The sequence below is a fragment of the Equus przewalskii genome, chromosome 4, assembly GCF_037783145.1.
Source record: "Equus przewalskii isolate Varuska chromosome 4, EquPr2, whole genome shotgun sequence".
Lineage (NCBI taxonomy): Eukaryota > Metazoa > Chordata > Mammalia > Perissodactyla > Equidae > Equus > Equus przewalskii.
In genome coordinates, this window is record NC_091834.1 from 93,055,009 (window position 1) to 93,073,755 (window position 18,747).

The 18,747-nt window shown below is 47.3% G+C and overlaps 1 long non-coding RNA gene across 1 annotated transcript; it reads left to right on the plus strand.

The window, feature by feature from the left end:
* Nucleotides 1-398: 398 nt before the first annotated feature.
* On the plus strand, nt 399-18,747 carry LOC139082917 (uncharacterized). The gene is made up of 4 exons (XR_011539278.1): nt 399-625; nt 1,055-1,295; nt 8,140-8,200; nt 17,711-18,747. It is a non-coding gene; the product is annotated as an uncharacterized lncRNA (long non-coding RNA).

Consider the following 18,747-nt stretch of genomic DNA (forward strand, 5'->3'; position numbering starts at 1 on the left):
TTGTAATGATAAGTGACTGGAAGAATAGCTCACCTTTCATCGTGCGGTTACCGTGTGCTTACCGTGTGCCAGGCAGGCACCGTGGTGTTTTGCATGGTTTGATTCATCCAATTAACTTTTAATGAAGGCAGTGCTCAAGAAGGCAGGCTTTCAGTCAGCCAGCTGTGTGACCCAGGCCTTGAACTTCTCATCTACAAAGTGGGGATGCTATCTACCTAACAGAGCTGTTGTGAGGATTAAATGAAATAACGTAAGTGGAGCACTTTAGCCCAAGGTTTTCCATTGTAATTTCATAGGCATGGAGAACTGACTGATACATTTGAAAAATATGTACTCTATTAATTTAAAAAAAAAACAGCAGGAAATGGAAAAATTTGAGATTCTTTCCAGAGGATTTCAATCTGCCCTTCACTACATGCTCCTGGTGGAGATGAACTTGAAGTGGCGTTTGATCTGCCGGTCCCGGTAGCCAGTCTCTGCTAAGCCTGGCTCATCCCACATCAAAGGAGACAATAGTGAAGTCAGAGGAAGAAAAGCTGCCCACACTTCAAAGGGAATTCCTCCTCCGGAAGTTGTTACAGCCTTTTAAGGAGAGTAAACAGCAGTACAGCTCACGGGACTCACAGTGAGTTACAGCTACATCCAGCTGGCTTCCACGCTGGGACGTGGGACTTGCCGGGGCCCAAACAGGACACCCGACAATGAAGACGTGTGTAGCGTGTTGGTCCCGATGCCTTCCTATCGCCCCCTAACCCCCACCCCGCCCTGTGCATTAACGAGCAGGCAGGAAGCCCTGTCACAGAGTGGACATCAATAACGTCTGGTCCCCTGCAGGCGGAGTCCCCTCTCTTCCTGTCTGCTCACTGTTAAGTCCACTCGGACAGCCCTGATTCTTGGGCTTCCGCCCCTTGCCTTACACATTTGATGGTTCTGTGTTTGAAAATCACAACCAGAAAAAAAATACCTCTCTTTTAGCGGGGATGGCGGAGATTGTGGGAGAGAAGGGAGCGCTGGTGAAGGAGGTGCCTAAAACGGTCTGCTTCCTCCTCAACAGGTGCTCTGGGCCCAGCATTTGGAGTCCCCTGCCCTGCCCTCCTGCCATGGATTGGCAGGAGGCTAAGCTGGCGGTGGACACGCAGGTCGACAGACCCCTCCCCACCCGTCTATGGCCCAGTTTTTATGGACAGAGAGGGGCAGAGACAGGCTGAAACGGGTTGGGGAGTTTCCTGGCACTCTAACTGGCCACGGAGGCGGCTGATCGGCGCGGACCCTCTTGTGGGCCCTGGGTACCTCAGGTGGGCTCCCTCGGCGCGTTCGTGCTCCCCCGCCCCTCCCCGCGCCCCCCAAGACCCTTAAGCATCCCCCTTGACCCCCGCGCGTTCACACCCTCTCCACACCCTGCTCATCCCCGACCTGCTCGCACCGCCCCCATTCCTGAGTAACCTTTTCCTGCCCCCGCCCGCTCGCACCCCCTAGACCCCTGCACAGCCCCCCAGCCCTGCGCGATAACACCCTCCCGCCCCTGTTCCCCGGGGAGCTCACACTCCCCAGACTCCCACACAGCCCCCCAGCCCCGCGCGTTCACACTCTCTTCGCCCCCTGCGAACATCCGGACCTCCTCGCGCTCACATCTCCAGACCCCCGACCAAAGCCCCGACCCCTGCGCTGTCACACCTCCAACCCTCTGCGCACCCCGTCCCCCACGACGCCCCCTCCCCCCAGCCCTGGAACTCCGAGCGGAGCGGGCGCGGAGACGTGCCGCACGTGCGGCGCGCGGCGATTGGCAGCGCCCGCCCCGCCCGCACCCCCGCGCCCCGCGGAGCTCCCGGCCCGGCCCGGCTCGAGAACCGGCGTCCCGAGCTGCGGCGGCGGCCCGTGGTCCGAGGGGCCGGAGCTCCAGGGGCGCGCAGGCTGGCCCTTGGGGTTCGCCGCCCGGAGCGGCGAGGGGATAATGACAGCCCGGTGGGAAATGGGGGCGGGGGAGTGGAGAAGCCGCTAGAAAGCGCCCCTAACTGCCCTGGTGTTCTCTTGCTCGGTGGTGCTAAAATAAGCTTGCTCTGAGGAACTAGAAATGCTGTTCCTGCGGAGTGAAAATACTTTCTGTAAGTGATGAAAAAATTTTCCACTTTATTCGGTTGTTGACTGGGACCCAGTGTGTTTAAACCTTGGCGTTCTTCAGGAAGGAGCCAGGAAGTTTACTGCATCTTTCGACCTGTATTTCGGGAGCAGAGAAGAGGCGTTAGGAAGGAGCATTTTAACGCAGCTGGTGCGGGGCCTGAGAAAGTGACAAAGGCACAGCTCGCGTGCGTGGCCCTGGGAGGCCCAGATGCTCCGCCTCTGAGTAAAGGACCAGAAAGATGCCCATTAGCCGAGAAGGTTTCCCAAAGGAGGCAATTTGAGCAGAGGTTCTAGGTGCCCGGCCTAGGACTCGGCAGGACTAGGAGAGCGGCCTGGGACAGACAGCGCGGGAAAGAGGACCGCGCCCTCACGGGCTGCTTGGGGACAGGGGGCAGCGAAGGCGCAAGCAGCCCTAAGGGATTCTCGGCTGTGAACCACAGAGGGCTGTCTCTCCTCATCCCAGCAGCAGTCAGCCAATGAAAGATAGACGCAGGGGGATCCCAAACCACTGGAAACCTGCCGGGCTGCGGAGGAATTGCCACTGGAAACATTTGCCACTGGAGACCGGGCCAACAGCATTCTCTTGGGGGCTGCCTTCCCAGAAGCCCCGGACAGGTGTTTATAAAGGACCAAAAATACCGGGAGCGCGTTCATTTACGTATTCATTTGGATTAGAGCGCCTGCCTGCCATTTGTAAGGCGCACGCCCTGTGGCCAATGAGGGGGCAAAGGAAGAAGGGAGGAGGGCAGAGGAAGGAAACGCGCTTCCTGACCTGAGCGTCTCAGAAGCTGGTGAAGGGTTCTCCCGCTGTTCTATGTCCTGGGTCATTTCCCTACTAGAAACGTTAGCGTCTTGTGCACGTAGTGCTTTACAGCGTCCGAATTGCTTTCACATGAACGATTTTATCAGGTAATCACTATAACCTACAAGACAGGCCTTATTACTTGTATTTGACCAGTGGGGGCAGTGAGGCTGTTAGTGATTGCTTTGGGACTGGAACCCAGGTGTCCTAACTGCAAATCCAGGGCCCTTTAAATTCATCAAAGGAAGGAAACCAGGCCTGCTTTATGATTCTGGTGCCCTGGGCACACCCAGCAATTAAAATAAAAACCAGAGGGCTGGGTTAATTTCTTTTTTTTCCTGAGTCATTGCTCTTTCCAATTGTCCCATTGAAACACAGGTTGGCTCTGCTATTAGACACCTATGCATGAGAAGAGATTCCATTGAGTCACCACCAGAAAAGCCAAGAGCAGAGGTAAAACACAATGAGGGGGAGGAGGATGTCTTAGCCACCGTGGATGTCCTCCTTACCCACACCCCTCAGGCCAACTTGAGTCCCATGGCCCTCTCTATCTTCTCTCATATTGGTTGCCAACTGGAGATGCCTCTTCCTGTCCCATCGGCCGGGCTCTGCCTTCCTAAAATAGGATACACCCAAGGGGACCTCTGAAGCCTTCACTTCAGCCACTGCCAGCGTCCCAGCCCTGAGAGAACAAAAACACCCCACCCCTCCCATGGCCATGAGGACATTGCTGAAAAGAGTTCTGCTCCTAGAGGATTTGTCACTCCAGGACTCACTGTGTCTCTGCCATGGTGCCAGATAGTCTCTGGCCTGTTCAGCAAAGTGGATAATCCTTGGTGCTTCCCAAGGCTGAATGTTCATCACAGTCATCTGCTGAGCTTTTTAAAAATGCACGTCGCTGAGCACATCTCCAGGTTGATATCCAGGAGGTCCTGGATGTGTGTTACTTGTTTCGTTTCGTTTTGTTTTGCATACTCTGAAGTGATTCCAATGACCAGCCAGGTTTGCAACCCACAGATGCAGAATGACTTCCATCTGAAAAGTCTGAGATAACTCAAGGGTGAAATTGGTGAATTACTGGTCAAATGAGGAACGTATCATTCAGATTTTCCTACTGCCTAAGAATGTGCAGAATGACAACTCCATTCATAAGAGAGCTCAAGAGGGAACTAAACCCCTCATGGTGGGAAAATTCTGGGTTGAGTAATCTGAGACCTTAGAGGAACATAAGGCTAGGGGACTGAGATTGGGTGGGAACTTAATTTCACTAAGATGAAAGTTAAAAGTCGGTACTCTAAACAGAGATAGGGTCAGCGGCTTACATCTTACATGACTTCTGATCAGTGGATGCTATTTGCTTCATTTCCATTTATCTCGCCTTACTCTCTAGACCTGCACTGTCCATACAGTAGCCACTAGCCACATGTGACTATTGAGCACCTGAAATGTGGCTCATTCAAATTGAGGTGTGCTGTCACTGTAAAAGGCACCCTGGATTCCAAAGACTTGGTAAGGAAACGAATGGGATAGCTCATTAACACCTTTAATACTGATTCCATGTTAAAACAATATTTTGGACCCATTGAGTTAAATCAAATCCGTTATTAAAATTAATTTCACCTGTTTCTTTTTATTTGTTCTAATATGGCTCCTAGAAAATTTAGAATTACATATATGGCTTGTAGGGGCTGAAAACACTCTTGATCTGGGTGACAGAGACATATGTGTATGTGTGTGGGTGCTGAAATTCATCAAACTGTGCCCTTAAGCTTTGTGCACTGTACTGCTGTATGTAAATAAAAATCAGTTGAAAAAATTAAAAAACAAACTAACAATGGCTTCCTGTTGCCTTTAGAGCAAAAGCTAAGCTCCTCTCTTTGGCCACCAAGACCCAGCCCTCTGCTCTACCTCACCGGATCCCATTCTCCCCGTGGCACACTGACCGCCTGCTATTCAAGTGCACCTGGCTCATGCCCACCTGGGGCCATTGGCATTTGCCTTTTCCTCTGCCCGGGAGGTTTCTCCTCCAGATCTTTACTCTCATTTGCCTCAGCTCAAACATCACCTCCTTCTTCCTTGACCATCTATATCGGTTAGGATGTTTTTGGTCAAAAGAAACAAGAAATCCAAATTAACTTAAACATTATTGGCATGTGGAACTAAGTGGTCCAGAAGCAAATCAGGCTCCAGCCAGGGTATGCTCGGGTCCCTGGATCCTTTTCTCTGTGATTCTCTGGGTGTTCCCCTCTTCGGTGGGTCAGCTTTATGCTCATGCTAACCTCCTGTACATTAGCAAAATGGCTGCAGCAATCCATGGGCTCACATCCATATCCCACCCTGTGCAGAAAGAGACACTTTCTTGCCTTCCAACACTCAAAGGAAAGTCCTGGGCTTCACCTACGCAATCACTTAGCCCAGGAGAACCCCACACACTGATTGGTGTAACCCTGAACCAGTCACTGCTGGAAGGACCCTAATTAGGCTTAAGCAGTTAAAGCCCCAGGCTACCCACATCTCAAGGCTACCATGTATTTGAGGGATGCGGATGGGTGCTGGGGAGGCAGCCAGAAGGGTCTGCTACACCACCCTAGCACCTCAAGTCACTGTTTAGACCAGGGCTCAGCAAACTTTTTCGTTTTATGTAAAGGGCCAAATAGTAGATAATTAGGCTTTGTGTGTCTCTAAAGGGTTTGTTTGGTTTACAATCCTTTAAAGATATAAAAATCATTCTTAGCTCATGGGCCTTACAAAAAAAGGCCAAGAGCTGGATTTGACCCAACGGCCATAGTTTGCCAACCCCTGACCTAGACTGTTATGATGCTTTGGTGTCTAAATTTGCCTTGTTAATTTCTTTCCCCTGACTATAACGTCCTCTCTATGAGAGCAGGACCCATGTCTGGTCTATTTACGCTGTCTTCTTAACACCTAAAACAGTGCTGGGCACTTAGTAGATGCTAATAAGTACTCACTGGATGAATGACAATGGCAGAGCACATCAGGACCCAGAGCTGAGCTCTGACCTGGGTTTTTCTGCCCTCCCTATCTAGGGGACACAGCTGTCCCCATATTGACCAACACAGAAATGGGCAGGGCTGCTGATGCTGCCGCCCATCCACAAGGTGTCTTTATGCAAATCGGGAAAAGGTAATCCCCTCTGGCTGATGCAGCCCAGCCCCCAGGACCACCATGAGTAGGTGAGGACTGGATTGCAGCCCCCACCTGCCGCCTTGGAGGGTGTCATGGGGTAGGACACTTCCTGCACGATTGTGTACGTGGCTCTGGGGTGGGGTTCTGAGTTGGAGTTCTAAGATCTCACCTTCCTTTTTGTTCCCACACCTCGAGGGCAAAATCGTCTGCTTCTGCTCTGCCCGCTGCTTTCACTCTCTTTTCTTTCACCAGCTCCAAATCCCTTCTTTTTCCATTCCTCTTCAACCAAATAGCTGTAATTTGCATGTATTGAACTGAAATTCTCATGTGGTCCTTGGAAATGCACCTGAGTGTAATAGAATGTGGCATTGGGGAATTTGTGTTTGGGGAGAGACTTCTGTCCTATGTGCTTATAACACCTCAAGAAAGACAGTGGGAAACTAGAGAAAGGGCCAGCCAAAGTTGTCAAGGAAATAGGGAAGCTGCCATAAAAATACAGAGTAAATATGTTGAGGGTTGTTCCATCTGGAAAGATAAAGGCTAGGAAGGAATAACATCTGTTTGATCACGAATGTTATGGTTAGGGTAGTCATGAACTCCTTTGCCAAATCCTGAACTAGAACCAGAGGGCTCTGTTTAAAGCTTGAGAGAATTATTCAGGAATAACAGAAGAAAATCCAGCTTCACCTGGTGGGTACGAAGCTCCTGGAACTCATTACCCCAAGCAGAGTGATGGAAATTCCAGCAAGTCAGGCTGGAAATAAAAATGCCCAGAAACGCCCTGGAAGACTTTGCTGTTGATAAATCATGACCATTTAGTAAGGGGACTGAGAATGTCTTGGGATATCAAGATGTGCTCTTGGAGGTCGCTGGCAGGGAGCTAAACTGGTTGTTCACAGCGCTTCCCTTCATGTCTCTGGCGAGATAGAGTTCTGAGCAGGGCAAGACCAGAAGCTGAGGTCCCCACACGCCCTGGGCAGCCTGGACCATTGCGTTGCTCAGGGGAGGGGGCCTCATAAATGAAAGAGTGACTTTCCCAACGTAAGTTTCCTTAGACCAGCTATAATCTGTTGCTGGGAATCTGGGGGTCACTAAGATAATAAAATGATGTTTATGGAAACTTTACATAAATGTCTACTCTACCCAATGGGAACTCATCTGTTGTCATTACAATAGCTATCATACTGTGTGCTGTTATAAGCACTTACTCGTTTAATCCTTATAACAACACTGTAAGATGAGTACTATTATTTCATCGTCCTATTTGACAGATGGGAAAACTGAGGCACAGAGAAATAACTTTTTCAAGGTCCCACAGCTAGTAAGTGATCCAGGATTCAAACTCAGGCTGACTGACTCTGGAGTACATAATTAGTACTTCCCCATAAAACCGGGGTCAAGGCCACTCCTACAATTCTGCTGAGGGAGATACTGCTCAGCTCCAGTCAAGTGTTGCCATGAAGGAGTGCAGGCCCATTGTCGCTGTATCCATTTTTTCAAGAAAAGTCATGAAGGTCAACACTGGGTTCTAGATGGAACAAATGCAGCTAAATCTAGCCTGAAGTCAGCCGGCTCCTGACTTCTGCTCTCCCCATACCACCCTTCCAGCGACATGTCTTATGGACAGGATGCTGTCATCCATGCACAATACAAGTTACTAGTCCTGGGCTCTGGGCAAAGCAGAGACCAGCAGGACATACATACGGAAGGACCTCATGAGGCAAAGGCTCAACCAGCCAGTGCTCCTGGGAGGAAGACAGGGCTGGCAAGGAGGCCAGGCCGCAAGAGGATCTTGGTTCAGCTTCCTGTTCCCTCCCCAGAGCTGGGGAGCACCCAGGAGAGCAAGGTCCGCCCAGCCCCTGGGAGCAGGAAGTGGGAGAGAAGGCCACACCTGGGCACACGACCCTTAATCGCACAGGAGCCCCACCCCTCATAAATGTGGCTGAGCCAGCGTCCTGGATGCTGACCAAACAGATTACAGCAGCTCCCTGGAGGGAGGCCAGCAGAGGGGCGGAGGCTTCCTCTCCCCCACGGAACACAGTCTCTAATCCTCACAATTTCCCTTTTCACAGATGAGGAAACTGAAACACATGCTGAACAGGGATAAGGAATTCGGTCACGGTCACATAACTGGTAAGTTTCAGAGCTGAGCTTTGACCCTGAGGCGGATGCTGTGGCCTCTGCCCAGGTTCCCCTTCAGGACTGATGACAGTTTATAGCCAGTCCCTTCCCAGGAATAGCCCTGCCTGAAGGGAGCTGCCTCATCCAACATCCAACACTAGCCCCTTCCTGGGGGCAGCCCAAATTCAGCTCAACCATGTGGATTGAAATCCCCACCCTGGCCTCAGATCGGGAGGACTCTGAAGGGCCCTCCTGTCTTCAGAGCTCCTCATGGGGTCGAGGCCCGGGCTGCATTGCATTTCAGCATCTCCCTCTGCCCAGTCCTGCTTCCCTCGCTCTCACAGCTGCTGCTGCTGAGCATACTCCAATAAACTCTCCACACAGAAATCTCCCTCTTAGAGTTGGCTCTGGGGCATCCTGCCTATGACACCTGCACTCCCCACCCTTATGAAACGCTGCCTCCCGCCCGACCTTGCACTTGCCAGGATGCAAAAACTAAGACTCCAAACAGCGGAGGGGGAGACAGCCCAGAGGTGAACAACAGCAGGAAGTCACCGCCACTGCCAGCCTGGAGGGGTGGAGGGGTGCGGTGTTACCTGAGCCCAGGGATCACCCAGCACAGGCTGGAACCACAGTGTGTCCCAGCAGATCTCTGTGGGAGAAACAAAAGCCCTGACTGGAGACCTCCTGAAGGCAGGAGTGGGTGGGTCAGCCCTGGCTTCTCCCTTCCTTCCTGCTTGAATTTTATGACTATAGACTACTTATAAGCACAAGGAGTTTATACATAGGCTTAAATTTGCACATATTTAGGTAATATTAAAAATGAAAAAGTTTAAGTCAGTTCAGGGTGCATGAGAAGCATTTCTGTAGAATGATAAGGCCCAGCCCCTGCCATCCACACCGGTGAGGTCCAGAGTTTCGATTGCTTTGATCCCTTCTGGGTTGGGGATGGGTAGCCTAAAACAGCCCTGAGAGCCAGAGGATCCTAGAGCCAGAAAGGGTGCTCGAGGTTTTCTTGTTCACCCGCATTCTACCCTGGCCCGAAAGCTCTTTAGCAAAACTTGGACAACTCATCCTTTGGAGGGGCCCCATAACTGTGGAGTTTTGGGGGATGATCACTCCTGGGGATTAGTGTCACCTTTGTAATCTCAACCTAGATGGGTGCTTGTGTTTGTGCTTATGTGTGTGTGTGTTTGTAGTCTCCACCTTTGTAGTTCATGTGAGAATGGTTGTCTGTGTGTATCTTTTAAACTTTAGAGGAATCATTGGCATTGATAATAGATAGAATGTGAATATATTTGATTTGTTTACATAGGGAGGGAAAGCTCCTCTGGCCTGTCCCCAGGGAAGGGAAACAGGATCCAGCGGAGAGATGAGGACCCAGAAGCCTCACCTGTTCCTGTTCCGAGGCGGCAGGCCCAGCCCTGGAAACAGGCTCTGAGCAGCTGCCATCCCAGTTTCCTGTTTTCCATGGGCTGGGACCTGGACAGAAGGCACATCTGCTTCTGTTTATTCTTCCTCTTTATCTTACTGGGTCCCCACCTATCTCTCCCTGGAATACCCCTCACCACCCTTGGGTACTCAGCTACCTTGCCCTGACCTGGGCAAAGACCCAAGGAGGGAGAGGGTGGGAGAGGACAGGCCCGAGACTTGGGTTAAGGCTCCTTACTAAACACGGCCCCAGGCTTAACTGGACCCTAAGGTCAAGGTGGAAAAGGAGAAAATGGGGAAAAGTCCAGCAACTCTCCTCCTAAGAAGGAAAGCAGAAAGCTGGCAGGTTGCGAGGAGCGACCTTCGCTCTAAGTGAATGTAATTACAGTTAAATTTCAGATTACACCTAGGCTCTTAACTACAACTGGAAATTCCTGTTGGGAGGAGGAAGTTTTCTCTCATCAAGAGTTAATAGAGTCACCCGTCCTTGAACCCGGAACAGTCAGTTTTGTACAGGAAGAACTTTACTCAGATGGGGCCTCTGCGATCGCATAGGGCACCTTTGGGCAGATTAGAAACAGGGACCCCTTCCTCCCAGCAGTCACAGCCCTTGACTTGGCAAGTTCCCCCTTCACTAGCACCCTGGGACGGCGATGAGAACCAGGACACAATTACATACTTATAGCAGCTCTCCCTCTCTTCCCCCAGCCACCCCTCTCGTTAACCTGGCCAGCTTAGGCTCTGAATAGACCACCTGAGAAGCAGAGAAAAATGCTTGTAGCTATGAGAAGCTTGAAAGGCTTTTAACATTAACTTGGTCCAAAGTCCCTGCTCCAATTCATTCCATGATAAGGCTCCTGGTTGAGTTGTAAGAAAGCTTTCTAATCACATTCCAGGCTGACACAAGGTTATCCTAAACTGTGATTATTGGCAATTTAGAATTAAGGAGAAAGGTACCAGATTTCTCAACGATTTCTTTCTTTAAATTTTGCTTAATGCCTATCATCTTAAAGCATGGCTTTTGTTCTTTTTAAAAAAAAAATTGTAGACATTATAAAGTTCAGTTCTCTTAAGGAGTTTTCTCTTTTTCTAGCAAAAGTGGCAATTGAGCACGGTGGTTGCAAGCTTGATTTTGGAGTCAGAATGATCTGATCCAATTTTAACTCCTCCACTTGCTAGCTGAGTGGCCTTGTGCAATTTACTTAACTTCTCCACACCCTGGTTTCTTCATCCGTGAAATGCGGATAAGTAAGCGTATCTGCCTTAAAGAATTAGTATGTGACGTAAATGAAGTGATGCACAGGAACAGTGGCACAGTGCCTGGCACACAACATCTAATGAACATTAGCGACTATTAAGCTTATTTTAAGTGGATAAAACTAAAGCAACCTCTAAATACAGGTGTAACCTGTATTTATGGGTAATTGAGAAGGGTGACCATGTTTTCCGTCCCTTGGAGAAATGGCTGATCCCAAGTCTGGGGCAGGAAAGTGAGCCTGGGACATCAGACAGTGCCAGAAGATGAGGAAGTATTCAAAGACATAGGATCTAGCTGGAAGTAAGTCTTACTGGCCAAATTTGGAACAATTTTAGCATCAAAATGAATAATAACTCAGGCTGGCCTGGTGGTGCAGCGGTTAAGTTCACACGTTCCTCTTCAGTGGCCCAGGGTTCGCCGGTTCAGATTCCAGGTGTGGACTACACACTGCTTGTCAAGCCATGCTGTGGCAGGCGTCCCACATATAAAGTAGAGGAAGATGGGCATGGATGTTAGCTCAAGGCCAGTCTTCCTCAGCAAAAAGAGGAGGATTGGAAGCAGATGTTAGCTCAGGGCTAATCTTCCTCAAAAAAAAAAAAAAAAGAATAATGACTCTACAGATATGTGTTGCTTAATGACAGGGATACGTTCTGAAAAATGCATTGTTAGGCAATTTTGTTGCTGTGTGAACATCATAGAATGTGCTTACACAAACCTACATGGTATAGCCTACTACACTCCTAGGCTACATGGTACTAATATTATGGGACCACCACCGTATATGTGATCTGTCGTTATGTGGCATGTGACTGTAATTAGTAACACAATGAATAAGATAAAATCCACGTGTCCATAGTGATATTCAAAATAAGAGGGAAAGGAAAGGAAATATCAGCTAATAAAAATGGGAGAAATGATAGAAATTAGAAATCACTATTCTGCAGCCCCCAATAAAATAAGTGATTTAGGCAAAGATTATCAATAGAACCATTGGATGAAAGAGTAAGAGAGAGTAAGATATTCACATGAGGTTAAAGTATCACGTGCAGATGACTTTCAAATTATCGCAGGGAAAAACTCCCCCTCAATGGAATGATCTGGTGATCACCCTATTAACCAAGCAATCGAACTGAGCATCGCTAATAGTGCAACATTTATGTATCTTCTGAGGTGATATAATCCAAAATACTCAATACCACCTATGAATTATTCCTGCCAAAAGTGATTAATATGAATCTAATCAAGCCTCATGACCCACGTTCTAGTTAACAGGAAATATGGGGATAGAGGCACTAGTTAAATTTCACCAAGAGGACTCAAATAGACAAGTTCACAGTGTGAAACACACGGCAAGACAACTGTCTGCTCTCTCCTTGACCAGACTTTAGTCAGGCTCATTTGAACCCTCTTTTGACTAGGTCTCAACCTTGGTCCCCAGCCTGTCTTGGGCCTTCCCAGGCCAGTGTTAGCAAGAATCCTGCTAAATCATCCCTCCACCCTTGATATCTGATCGCCCCTGATACCTGATCAAGTTCCTCATACCCCGCTCTTGATGTCTAAGCCCTTGACCTGTCTTTAGCAAGAATCCTATTGGGGCAGTTTGGCAAGAGTCTCCCTACCCTTGATGTCTCCTCTTAGTACTTTTCTATCCCCTGACCCCCTCAGCCTGCTCTTTGCCTCTAAATCCCCACTTGTCCTTGTTGTATTCAGTGTTCAGCCTGATCTCTCTCCACTGTTGCAATAATCTTGAATAAAGTCTCCCCTATCATTTGAGAATATTTTTTCTTTAACACCTGGACTCTTCAAAAAGTTAATGTCATTTAAAAAAAGGTGGATTACTTTAGTATAAAAGAAAGTAGAGAGACGTAACAATCAAACGAATATGAAATATCTTGATTGGATCATGACCAAAATGAAAAAAAAATCTACAAAAGATATTTTGAGGACAATTAGATCCCTTTGATCATGGATTGGATATTATAGAATTATCGTTAATTTTCTTAGGTGTGATAATGATATTGGTTATGAGAAGAATGTCCTTACTCCTATGAAATACATGCATGTTGGTAACACCTGTATTTAGAGGTTGCTTTAGTTTTCTAGAACTAATGTAACAAATTACCACAAACTGGTAGTTTACAACAACAGAAATCTATCCTCTCACAGTCTGGAGGCTGGAAGTCTGAAATCAAGGTGCCAGCAGGGCCCCGCTCTGTCTGAAGGCTCTAGGGGAAGACGGTTCCTCGCTTCTTCCCAGCTTCTGGTGGTTGTTGGCAATCTTTGGTGTTCCTTGGCTTGTGACAGCATTAACTCCAGCCTCTGCCTCCATCGTCACATGACCTTCCCTGTGTGTCTCTCCATGACTTCAAATCTCTCTCTCCTTATTAAGACACCAGTTGCTGTATTTAGGGCCCACCCTAATCCAGTATGCTCTAATGTTAACTTGATTACATCTGCAAAGACCCTATTTATAAATAAGGTCACATTCAGCGGTATCAGGGGTTAGGACTTCAAACTATATTTTGGGGGAACATAATTCAACCCACAGCAAGAGTGAAATGTCAGGATGTCTGAAATTTACTTTAAGATGTTTCAGCAAAAATGTCTCTGGCACCATCTTCCGCCTTCCCTCTTGCACCATCTTCACCTCCTCTAGACACTCAGTTCACTGAACTTGCCCTTTTCCCTCGTCCTCTCCCCAGGCCTCTTCCTCTGAATGGATCAGAATGTGTTCCTTTAAATTTAAGCCTTCTGAGGATCCAAAGGCTAAACCCTTAATTTCTTATACTTCTTGGATTAAACATGAAGGCGAGCCATTGTCAAAGATTTTCCCAAAGTAACCGAACATGCTCACAGATTTGCTGAAGCATTTAATATCGTCACTCAAAGTTATCAACCTGGTTTCTCTGACTTCTATCAGCTAGTTCATATGCTTGTGGGTGAAGGCCAGGCCCAGCATTGGCTGAAAACTGCAAATTGTGAAAATCCTGAAAGGTCTCTAGAATTAAAAGCAGGATGCCAACCTGCTAACCTGCCGTATGATTAGGCTCGGACAATCGCTAGGTGACTTCATCCAGTAATTCTTGGGTTTTCCCAAAGCCTGTTGATTGGAACAAAATTCAATCTCGTGCACAAAAACCTGATGAACCTGTTTGTGACTATTACAATCAACCTCAGATTGTTTTTAAAGAAAATACTGTTCTTCCTTCAGAGGTTGATTCCACCCAGGGAAATTTTAACTCTATTAATGGGCTGATCTAGGAGCTTTCCCTTCCAGGAAAAAGGACCGGGATGGAATGGGAAACTGTCCACTCCAGATTTAGTTGGCAAACCAACTCTCTCACACTCTAGATGAGTTACCTAAAAGAAAGACTTAAAATTATTAGTCTTCAACTCCAGCAAATGAAGGCCCCTAAGTGAAACCAAAAACCTCCTAGTTTCTGTTATTACTGCAAAGAGCCAGGACATTGGAAAGGAGATTGTTACAAACGCAAGTGCTTCAGGTGCTTTCAGCCCTCCAAGGGGCCTCTCCAGTGTCCTCAATGATGGGCTCTGAGGAAGTGCAGGGGCTCTTCCCAGCCCTCCCTCTCAACTGGCTTAGAGAAGCCTTTCTCCAGATGGAGATGAATCTCTTTCTGTCCTGACACTGGAGCCACACTCCTGGTGCTCAACCCCACTACGTAAAACAGCCCTTCCTTGAAGTCCTACGACAGTTCAAATAGTGGGGGTTTCTAACAAACCTCAAAAGGCTCCTGTCTCTGAACCTGTTCCCTTTGGTTTAGGCCCTTTGAGAGACTCATATCCTCGTCTCCTTAGTTCCTCCACCCCTATTCTTTCATTAGGCCAAGATTTCTTGGAAAAGTATCATGCCAGAATTCCTTTCTCCCGAAAGGGGGAAATAATTCTGGAATTTGATAGTAGCCATCGAAACAGCCAGCCAGAAGTATTAAATGATCCTTTGACATCTTTTATTTGCTCCATCTCTGACGGTTCTAGAGCTGATGCTGGAAACACTAACCGTATTGAATCAGCTACCACCCTCCTTATAGGAAAATCTTCAACTGATATTGATAAAATTCACAGCGCATCTCCCATCAAGATTCAAATAAATTCCTCAAAACCTCTGCCAGGGATTAATCAATATCCTATAAGAAGCCCTTCAAAGTATAAAGCCCATAACAGAGGATCACAAGGTTCAAGGCCTCATTCTCCCTTGTACTAGTCCCTGTAATACTCCTATTTTACCTGTGAGAAAACCCAAGGGCTAAAGGTGAAGGTTTACTCAGGACCTCTGAGCAGCAAACAACATTATTATCCCTCGACACCTCATTGTACACGTGACTAACATCCATCCCCACTGGAAGCAAATTCTTGACTGTGATTGATTTATGCAGTGCATTCTTTGGTGTTCCAGTTGATGAAGGCGGCCAATACCTTTTTGTTTTCACTGGGGAAGGAAAACAAGTCACCTGACAGCAATGCCTCGGGGTTTTACTGAGACCCCGTTCTTACTTCTCACAAATCCTGAAGGCTGATCTGGATGATGTAAAGCTCCCTACAGGTTCTACTTTACTGCAACATGTGGGCGATTTGCTTCTTTGCTCTCCCTCTTGAGCCTCCTCACAGGAAGACAGCATCCACTTGCTACAGCTTTTAGTCTTAAAGGGACACGAAGTGGCCAGGGAAAAATGGCAGTTTGCCCAAACCCAGATTCGATATTTAGGGCATCTTATATCAGAACAAGGGCTACCCCTAGATCCGGATAGGCTTCATCGTGTCCTCAGTTTCCCCAAACCCAAAACTAAGTGTCAACTGCAAGGTTTTCTTGGGCTAGTTGGTTATTGCCAAAATTGGATTCCAAATTTCTCTCTATGGCCACACTTCTGTATGTTTTATTAAAGAACAACAACTCTGACTCAACTTTATGGGAAGAACAGATGACATAGCCTTTAAGGCCTTAAAGGAAAGTTAGATGACACCTGCCCTTGGACATCCCAACTATCCGATTCCCTCTTTTCTTCTCGTATATGAAAAGGAAGGGAATGCCCTTGGGGTACTCACCCAAACACGGGACCACCGTCGACCCACAGGGTATTCTAGCCAGCAACTGGACCCTGTGGCACAGGGATACCCTCTTGCCTTAGAGCCATTACTGCCCCTGCCCTTTTGGTCAAGGCCAATGAGAAAATCATTATGGGATCCCCTTTAACCATTTTTGTACCTCATTCAATAGAAGCCCTGCTGAATTCTCATTACACTCAATTTTTCAGTCAGCCGCCTCCCCTCCTATGATATCCTTTTGTTAACCGCTCCTCACATAACTGCTTTATGTTGTAATAAGCTTAACCCTGCTACTCTTCTCCCTTCTGTTACTGACGAAGTCCCTCACGGCTGCTCAGTGCTGACGAATCGCCTCCTCAGGACGATCTGCAGAAAACTCCTTTGGGTAACACTGGCTTCTGATGGTTCACTGATGGTTCCTATTGGAAAGGTGACGAAGGCAAATACTGTGCTGGGCACACTGCTGACTCTCCTTTTGATGCCATTGAGGCAGCAGTTTTACTTATGGCTACTTTGGCCCAACAGGCTGAACGATATACTCTTACATAGGTTTGTACTTTAGCAAAACTGCCAATATTTATACTGATAGTAGATATGCTTTCAGAGTAGCTCATGATTTTGGAATATTGTGGAAGCAACGTGGCTTCCTTACTTCTAGGGGAAATAAAATTTAAAATGGCCCCTATGTTCAGGAATAATTGGATGCTATGCTTTTACCTGCTGCTTTAGTTATTACTAAATTGTAATTGTAAACTTGACTCTCTGGAAGATAAAGGAAATCACCTTGCTGACACTTCCACAAGAAATGTAGCCCTTAAAGGGACCAACAATAGCCAAACTACTGTCATTTCCCCAAATGATAACTTAGAAAAACTGGTTAGAGAAGCTCAACAATTGGCCTCAAAAAAGGAAAAGCAAGATTGGAAATTCAACAGTTTTTGGTTTGATAAAAAAAAAAAAAAAGCTCTGGTTCAAACCAAATAACAACTCAGACCTACAAAGAGTCTAAAATTCCCACTCCTAACCACTGTGCCTGCATTAAACCATTAGACTACTGACAAAATGATAGCATTCATGAATCAATACTGCCCAGGAAACATTAATAAGGCCACAAAAAGTGCCTATCTCACTTGTCCCACTCGTCCAAAATACAGCACAGGGAAGCCTGTTCATATTGCTTCTGAACAATTTAAACTGCCTAACAGACCATGCAAGGTTTGGCAAATGGATTTTAGACAAGTTCCCCCATCTCGTGGATATAAATATGTTTTAGTCATGGTCTGTGTGTTTTCTCAGTGGACTGAAGCCTTCCCTTGCAGACAGGCTACTGCCTCCTCTGTGGTGAAAGGCCTTTTGGAAAGGGTTATCCCTACCCGAGGAACTCCTCTGGAGCTTCATAGCGGTCAAGGAACCCATTTTACTGGTCAGGTAATTTGACAAGTCTGCGTTGTTTGGCCAGTCTTACAACGTTCCCACTGTGCTTGCTACACAATCCTCTGATCTAGTTGGATGCACTAATTGCGTTATTAAGACTCAGTTGGCAAAACGTGTAGAGACCCTCCAAATACCTCAGCCAAAAGCATTGCTGTTGGTCCTTCTAAATCTCAGAACCTCTTCCTTTGGAACTCATAGACTCTCACCCTTTGAGGTAGTCACAGGACACCCAATGCACTTGGCTCCTGCCTCTTTTGACCCACAGCTGAAAAAAGGAGGTATATTTCAATACTGCAAAGACCTAATTGCTTCTATTAAAACTAACCATGCTTTGGTAGAGCAGTCCTTTCACAGTGCGCTCCAGGAAGATGAAGATCCTCAGCATCACACCTTACAACCTGGAGATTTCATCTATCAGAAAAGACCCCTCCAGAAGGATGCTCTTCAATCTCACTGGAAAGACACTATCAGGTACTATAACTAATCCTGGTGCCACCAAACTCCAGGGAATAGACTCTTGGATTCACGTGACTCGCCTGAAGGCAGCACCCAACCCTGACTGGACCTGTACATCATCTGGGGACTTAAAAAAGATTTCCCGAATTGAAGCAGATGACATCTGATGAGACAGCTTTCCCAAGATGTCCAGACCATGCCTGTTAGAAGGTTGGTGGCAAACTTTTGATGATGACGTAACACTTCAGATGATCTCCCGTGCCCATGATCTTGATAACATGTGGAAGGACTTCAGATAAAAAGTCCTGACAGTTCTTCCTCCTACCCCTCCTTCTTACTCAAATGGGACCTCCATAGGTTTCCAATCTATGCACTTTCCCTCTGACACGGGACACAACACCCAGGAAAAAGTCCTTCCTGGCTTCGAGAGACAAAAGCCTTTTGAAACCAAAAATATCTGACACATTCTGAAACAATGCTTTCAGAAAAAGATCTTGATCAAAAGGGGAAAATGTGGAAATTAATAAACAGAAACCTCATTAAAATGGAGTCAGGAGGTCAAAAGGGGGAGCTCTCATGCCCTACTTGATAGCAGAGCCCAACAAGAAGAAGAAAGATTTCCTCTTCTTGATCACCAAGAAGTTCAGCCAATTAGAGACTGTCACAGCTCAGCCAATAAAAAAAACACTACAGGGGCCGGCCTGTGGCTGAGTGGTTAATTTCCCATGCTCCACCTCGGCGGCCCAGGGTTTTGCTGGTTTGGATCCTGGGTGAGGACATGGCATCACTCGTCAGGCCATATTGAGGTAGCGTCCAACACGCCATAACTAGAAAGACCCCCAACTAAAATATACAACTATGTACCAGGGGGCTTTGGGGAGAAAAAGAAAAAATAAAATCTTTAAAAAGAACAAAAAAA